General features: G+C 41.3%; 1 long non-coding RNA gene across 1 annotated transcript; it reads left to right on the top strand.

Moving 5' to 3' along the window:
• The first annotated feature begins 648 nt into the window (after positions 1–648).
• On the top strand, positions 649–6936 carry LOC130604783 (uncharacterized). Its single transcript, XR_008973522.1, has 3 exons — positions 649–742; positions 3349–3408; positions 6610–6936. It is a non-coding gene; the product is annotated as an uncharacterized LOC130604783 (long non-coding RNA).
• The last annotated feature ends 1329 nt before the right edge of the window (positions 6937–8265 follow it).

Consider the following 8265-nt stretch of genomic DNA (forward strand, 5'->3'; position numbering starts at 1 on the left):
AGTAATACAAAAGCTGAAAATACACTTTCTGCTGCTACTAGTGCTGACTGTAGTATTTCTTAACCTGGGAAACCCCATGCACTTTCAACGGATCTGATGCTGCAGGTACTGCAGACTCTTGAAGACCCACTGCCACTGACCACCTCCCTGCAGGGCTGTGGGTCACTGCCTTCACAGGCCACTCCTTCTGGTAGTGTCTACAACCAAGCATACATGCCACATTGCAGTGCCATGCAGCTACATTTAGGCTACCTTGGAAGCTGAAGCTGGCACTGCATCATCAGCACAGAGCCCACCTCAGGTTAATTTAATCAATGTCATTTTACTGCTTTTTATAGCTCAGTAACTCCATTCCAATCCAGTCTGGTTACCCTTAAGCACCATCCATTTGCGCCATCGCTCTGTGAAGGCACAAACTGTGACAAAACAAACACACCCCTAGAAACATCTCAACAGAGAGATGCACTGCTTAGCAGATATAATGGGCAAGTTCCTCTTTTGTTTTTTCTCAATGGCCAGATCACCAGAAATGCAAGGCAGAACCTGACAGAGAAATCTTGGCGTCTTTAATGACCACCCTAGAAAGAGAAGTCCTGCCTTGGAGATGTCCTGACAGGTGGTGGCTCTCAGATGGATTTATTCAGACAAAACAATGATAAACTGATACTGAAATCCCTAAGCAACATAGCAGTTTAAAGGGAGGAACATCAGGCTGAAACCAAAACCCAGTGGAAGTAAATATGTAAGGAATGAAAAAGCAACCACTGGACACATGGAGGAAGAGCACTGGCCTTAGTTTCTATATTGCTTGCATTTGTGCTGAAAAACAACTCCCAGCATTTTCAAGAAAAGATGACATGGGCACCATCCAGGTCCAGCAGCAGAAGCCTGGTGGGTCAGAAGCACCATAAGTTTCCTGAATGTGTATCAGCTAGGACAACTGCAGTCTTTGCCTGTTTGCAGACACCTGCCATCACCTCTCCCCCAGGCTGAACCCAGGAAACATGGGTACCGGGGGCTCCCTCTAGGCCAGGACACTGGGGGCTCCGCAGGTGGCTCCCTTCCAGTATCTGAAAGGGGCCTACAAGGATGCTGGAGAGGAACTCTTCATTAGGGACTGTAGTGATAGGACAAGGGGTAATGGGTTTAAACTTAAACAGGGGAAGCTCAGGTTAGGTATAAGGAAGAAGTTCTTTACTGTAAGGGTGGTGAGGCACTGGAATGGGTTGCCCAAGGAAGTTGTGAATGCTCCATCCCTGGCGGTGTTCAAGGCCAGGTTGGACGAGGCCTTGGGTGACATGGTTTAGTGTGAGGTGTGCCTGCGCATGGCAGGGGGGTTGGAACTGGATGATCTTAAGGTCCTTTCCAACACAACCATTCTGTGATTCTATGCTGGGGGCACAGGGCTGTTAGCCAGTGCCTGTCCCAGCCAGGAGCAGAGCAGCAGAGGGCATCAGGGCAGCCCCAGCCCTCAGCATCTGGCACCTCTCTGAGGACAGGGACAGGAATGGGCTGAGGCTGGGCTGGGATGTGAACCCACGTGGGCCTGGCTTGTCAGGGCTGATGACCAGGCAGGGCTGTGGGTAGCTGTAGACCAGCTCCCCGCCACGTCCCTCCCCACATTCCCACAACAGGAGCTGATGGCCCCGGGGGCTGATGTGGGGTCCTGAGATATAGGCAGCGGACGGGGAGCCTCAACAAGGTTGGGCAGGGACAGGCAAACATGGTGGTGCCCCCAGGGCCCAACAGCATAGGAGATTATTTATGTAGCTTTAGGCCAAGGATTAGATAGTAAAGTATAATCTGGCTTTCTCCACAGTTGAGCTTTTGCTGCTTTGATGCTCACTGACGCGAAACTGTATCTCCAAATAAGATTTGTTGGTGAACATTTGGGCTGTTTTGAAGAGTAAGGTATTGAGTAAGGCTGATTTAATGTTTTCTCTTTTGCACAGACTTCCTTTCTAACTACTGTGCTGATGACAGGGCCAGCTTCAGTCATGAGGAAAATGCTTCTAGTGTGTAATGTATCTGAGGCAGCAGATTGCTACAGCCAGCAAAACACACGGCCTTATGGGCTGGCTGTTGAATATGAGGAAGTCATGCATAGGAAAGCAGCTAGTGCTGGGGAAGGGCGGGCAGAAAGGCAGAGGAGACTTTAAGAGCAGCACCCCTAAGACCTCCAGGAATATCCTTTTCCTGGCACCACAGCAGCAAAGCCCAGCTCCCTAACCAAAATCATAGAACCAGAGAATCACAGAATGGTTTGTTTGGAAGGGACTTTTGAAGCTCATCTAGTTCAACTCCTCTCCCACAGGCAGGGACATCTTTCACTAGACCAGTTGCTCAAAGCCCCATCCAACCTGGCCTTGAACACTGCCAGGGATGGGTCCCTATGTTGTCCCAACATCAGGGTTCTTCACCTGGTGTGCAGAGAGACAATTAACACACAATCAAAATATTTATTTCATGTCTGTGCAGAGATGGGTGCTAGGTGGTGACTCCACAAAGCTAGCATACCTTCAGTCTGCCAGCTAGCCACTTTATCCATTTCAAATAGTGAAAATCAGTGTTTTTGTACATGTAACAGTCTGTATCTATAGTCATTGGCTCTCACAGTCTCTTGCTTCTGTTTAAAGACACAGTATGTGTATTTCACTATGCATGTTTGATGAGTTTAGGGTCTTTTATCTCAGGGGGTGGGACTTTTAGCATTATAACGAACCATGTTCCTTTAGGGACAATTATCTTCTGATTTGTTGAGCTTTTCAAAATTACTTCTGTATTTTGGACCCTAATCTGTCTGAATTGTTACTCTTCTGATCCAGAGGGTCTCTTTTATCCATCTTGTACCTCTCCTCAAGCTCTGTGAGCTTGAAAGAAAACACTTTGTCCTTCCTACATGCAAGTCTAAACTCAAGATTTTCAAGCTTTCACACACATAGTCCTTTACAAAATCCAAACTTCATTGCCAGGTAACACTCATCTGTAGTACATGCTCTCTGGCACAGGTTCAGTTCTGGCTCTGGCTTGGCTTCTTCAGGTTTGCAAAGTTTACTTTTTAACTTGGTTTCCCTGTGAAGTGTGAAGGTATTGAATTGCTGCAGACTTAAGTTCTGCTGCAGGTTATTACAATGTCCACCGCAGTGGCATGATGCAACAGCAGTGGATCTACAGAGAGAGCCATGTTGGCTCTATCACAAGATAGAAATTTATCCAACTGCCAGATTCTGAAGAAACCAGTGAGTTTCCTGTCTTAGAAGGAGTAAGAAGAAAATAGACAGGAAAAAAATCAAAAAAACACTGATGTCTTAAGGAACTTTAATGTTAATTTTGCATTTATTTTTTCAGCCAGACTTCTACTGGACCTTGAACATAGCCCCTATCGTTGTGTCCTTTGAAATCATTTTAGTAAGTATGAAATCTAATGCAGTAATAGTGTCAAGCAAGGGAGTCAGTGTTTCCCTATGTGCAGTAAGAGAATTTACAAGCAACACAAAAGGGGGAAGATATTCTCCCATTCCTCAATGAAATTTGTATTCTGCTGTTAAAAGTTCAGTCTATCCAACTTCTTTTGAAGACAGCTGAACTGCATTCAATTCACTCTTCCTCTCAACCCCCTAGTAACTAATATGTTTTTCTTGTAAACCTAATGGAAATTCAGAGCATTCAGGGTTTGGTTGTTGGTTTGTTGGTTTGGTTTGGGGTTTTGTTTGGGTTTTATTGGGTGGAGTGTTTTTTTTTTCCTAAAATATACTATATTTTATATATATATATATATAAAAGCTATAAAGCTGTGGGCATATTTTGCAGATAGGTGTGTCACCTTGTAATTCTGCCAAACACTAGAGCTGTAGAATAATGTAGATTGATACCAGTACAGAATTCAGAAGTGGAGGAGGACAGCACTTTTTCAGTTTGGTTTGGTTTGTTACTGTGGTGGTTTAAGGCTGAACCCAGGACAGTTACACTCATTTTATATTAGAACTACCGAATTAGAAACAAAACAAATGACTATTTTAAGAACCTTTTCTGATTGCTAAAGGTCTGAGTGAATTTTGCAAAAACAAAAAAGTTTTCCACACTCAAGTGCCCTACTTTTCATATACTTTCGCCCAACTATAACATAGTAGTGCACCACAATAGTTTTTCACAGGCTTCTCTCCTTCTGAGGTTCCCAGGAAGGTTCCCAGACACACAGTTTCACAGCAATGCACAAAATTAGGCAGCTGTTAATTAATGTGGGCTAGCCCTTATCCCAGAAGGTTATTGGGAATTTCCTAAAAGGCTGAACTCAAGGTGAAGTAGCACAAAAAAAGCATCTGAGATTAACTGAAGTCATCAAGAAACAAATCTACTGATTGAGACTACTCGTGCTGTGACAGAAACAAACTTGGTTTCCTGCAGAAACAGATTACCATTGTACAGCCAGAAAATACATGCCTGTGTTGACAATTTGACTTATTTCTCTTCAATGTAACCTGCTGCGCATTATAATCCGTAAATTTAAGTGACCTGAATCAAAGCAGCCCTAAATGCAGACGTACTCCTAAACACTTTTATCAGTGAGGATGGGAGATTAGAGGTTAAGGTAGTCCCAGCAATGTTAGTTCTTACTCAGATACTCAGAGCAAATTTTTAATCCACTCCCATGTTTTCTAGAGATAAGTTATCTCATGTAAGAGCTTTTCCCTGGATTCTTATGCACATTAAGTGCACAAGTAACTACTTGTTACCCATCCAAAATTTTGCATGGCAGTGCACAATCTCCAGAGTCTACAGCCTAATTGAAAAGACACAGAAAGCTATTTTCAGAGGGATACCTCAAAAATACATTCAGAACTAATCAGAACTTGTGTCTTTGCCAAGCCCTTGGCCAAAAAGAGATAATATCTGTATATTTTACATAGATTCGAAAAAGAAAGAGAGTTCTAGTGTGAAAAGAAAGTCTGCTGAGAGAAAGGAACAGGTTTTTCTCAGCAGGCTTGAATATGAACAAACTCTCAGGCAAGCTTTGAACCTTTTCTCATAATTGGTGTTGATATAAGAAGAGTGACTGTGTCTAAGAAAAGAAGATGACACCCCTATCCCTGTGGCATGCACTTCAAACCTGATTCAGTGAAATTTTTCCCTTGGTACAATTGTTTCTACTTTAGTGAAATTCCAGCATAACGAGCATTTTATATGCATTGCAGAGGGACTGGAATACTAATTTCTAAATGGAAAATGGTAAACATCTTCCTATATTTAGGCTTGTGACTTTGAAAGGGAAGGCAGGCATGGCTGGAACTCCAAATAGAAATCTCTCTGCAGAGATGAAGATATTCAATATCCAGTAAAGATACAAGTTATTTACAACAAATAAATCTCAAATGATGTTTTCTGGTACTGGAACATTCATTCCTAGAATGAACCTTTAAAATTAATAGTTTTTGATTTTGCTTTGGGATATTAAAAAAATTATTACATCACAAAAGGCAGAACATACTAGAATAATAAACTCCTTAATCTAATGATATGATTATATACAAATATTTGCCTATCACAACAGCGTGCTTGAACCATTGCATCTTTAAAATTATATTGACTATCCAAATATGTCAAGCTTCAAGTGAGATTAATATAAGTAAGTTTCTCATTAACTTCTCTTTCTTCCTTGGGAAAATGAGCCATGAACAAATTTCAGAAGGTATGAGGGCTAATTCGGATAAGCAGCCAAAGTGTTGGCGTTTGCCTGATTTATCTTTTGAGTCTGAACCATAAGACTCATAAGCCCAAAACTTTGCATAATTTAGCAAGGTTTTACTAATTTTGTGCAGAAATGAGAGAGAGTTCATGACATCCTCATGCCCCAGGCAGAGGATGTATATAGGCCTTGCAAGACTGGATTTTTTTGTGTAAGGTGTTTTTACCAGCAGAAAAAGACACTTTCCTACCATGCCAGTGTTCAGGACAGAAACCCACCTTTTTAATGAGATTTTTTTTCATTCTTTTTGGAGTGGTGGTAACATGAATGACATGCCTTCTGCCTGCCTATTTTGAAACCTGTGATCTAGAGATGAACAAGGAAAGTAAACTGCTAACCTCATCTTTTGAATGTTTTACAATGACTGTTCCCCATTGTCCCCTAAAGTTAATCTCACACACCTCAGGTTGTTTATAGACACGTTTCTCTTCCTTCTCTCAGCCAACATGGAGATGCTGACCATGAGACATATTGGTAATTTTATCATAAACATGCTGTCCTTCCTGTCATCTAGTTCAAGGGGTGACAAGGGTGGTAGGAAGGCAACAGGGGGAACTGATCCCTTCAGCCTGGGGAGGGAAATTACATCCTTTAGGTCTAGTCCTAGTCCTAGAAAGGGAAGAGGAGTGACCCTCCTTCTAGGACATGTGCTAGAGGAAGGGACGAGAGCAACAGCAAGAAGCAATGTAAGCAAAATGATGAAGGAAAAATTCACAAGACACAGGACTGCAGCACAGCTTTTGGGAAAATACTGGGGGCAACTGACAATACACGGTTCAGGAGCTAGCTGTAGTTTCACCAGACTCATCTGAAACACCTTCAGTGTTCCTGCAATAATGATAACTTCTCCCTGTGTTTGTTCCCAGAGACATTCAAGATTATTTCCATTATAATGTGCAAGTATGTTCCTTGTAGACAACAAACAGCTCTGAACTGAAATATACTACTCAAGTCACCACTGACAATTTAAAGACACCCAAGTTTCAAGTTTTATCAGCTGCAGTAAAAAGAAATCTGTCCATCTGAGTCTGTACAGGTTTACGTAAGTGAGAAAATAGACTGGAAACTTACAGACTATTAGAGAAAATAGGACTGTTTTCAAGATACTACTTCTTCCTCAAAAGGGGCTCTTCACCATACAGCCACATCCACTGGTGAAGGACAGCTGGGAAGCAGTTACTTCTGCTTGATTTACCCAAACTTCATATAAATGGTAACAGTTTCTCACTGAAAGAGTTTTACATATATCATTCAGTTCTGCACTGGAAGCACTCTGCACCCTCACCTCTGTTCTAGACCTTGGTAACTTTTCTGAACATGATATAAAATGTATGTGACAGGAAAACACTTCTTTTATGTAAAACCAACAGCAGTCTATCCACTTCATGCTCACAGGTACAGTATTATTGGCACTTAAATGACAGAGTAGATAAAATAATCTTGTAAAATTCAGTCTTAAATGAATAATAATTATTCCAAAGGCACTATGTGGGCACTAAGCAAAACAAGGATAATATCCTTGCTTCTTCATGCATATATTGAAATTCCAGTATCTTTCCTTAAAATAAATAACCAATCAACCAGAGAACAAGACTGCTGAAAGGTACACACAAAAATTCCTTTGTTTTTCTATCAGGTTGACAGCATGTCTTAAATGAATAAAGTTATCTTCTTTTGAGAGGTACTTAGTGGTTTCCTACAAGGTTATACATATAAGCTAGCACATGAATGAGCACACACTTTCCATCTTCATTATCAATTACGTAGAAAGACAGATTGAGCACATGCCCTTCCTTAAGAAAAGATTATATTTACATGAATTTGTTCATGGCTTAAGCCATTTCTCTCACACGCCTAAACAGTCCTGTTGCCTCTTCATTTCTTTCACAAATTAGACTGTCACTGGGTCATGCCTTGCTATTTAGTTATTTTTAGCCTTCTCATTACACCTGGAAATGTTTGCAGTTAAAGTGCTGCCATCTGGAGTTGTTAATGGCATGCTGGTGGAAGTGTAATCACTGCATGACTTTGTTCTGCACTTCCCCAGGGTGCAGAAAAATGTGATACACATCTAATTTATGTTAGTTTCTGCTTACAGCTGCTCATCATCAAATGTGATAATATATACAACTTGGTGCTCTCCCCCAGTATCTCTCCATCAAAAATTACCTTTGATGTATCAGCAGTCGCTACCATCACCAAAATACACCTGTAGACCTAAAAATAGCTTTAGGTGAAACCTATTGTTTAATTTTTCTAGGAACGGCAAATTTAGGAGCATTTGAAATCAAAATGCAATTATATTCACCTTAGTAGGAGGTTCTTGTCTAGTTTATATTGCCACTAAGAATGATTTTGGGATTCCAATTTCTGCTTTTCGCTCATTTTAAGCTGCAGAAAGGAGATTTTTAGCAGCGTTATCTGATTTGTCTCTGTTATGTGATAGCAGAGGATGAAGTATTATTGTCTTAGCCATAGCAATTTATAAACCAGGATCCTAAATTCTGCCTTCCAGCCAGGGG

Source organism: Pezoporus wallicus, unplaced genomic scaffold, assembly GCF_028554395.1.
Source record: "Pezoporus wallicus isolate ANWC-B61680 ecotype Strahan unplaced genomic scaffold, APGP_CSIRO_Pwel_v1 contig_5767, whole genome shotgun sequence".
NCBI lineage: Eukaryota > Metazoa > Chordata > Aves > Psittaciformes > Psittacidae > Pezoporus > Pezoporus wallicus.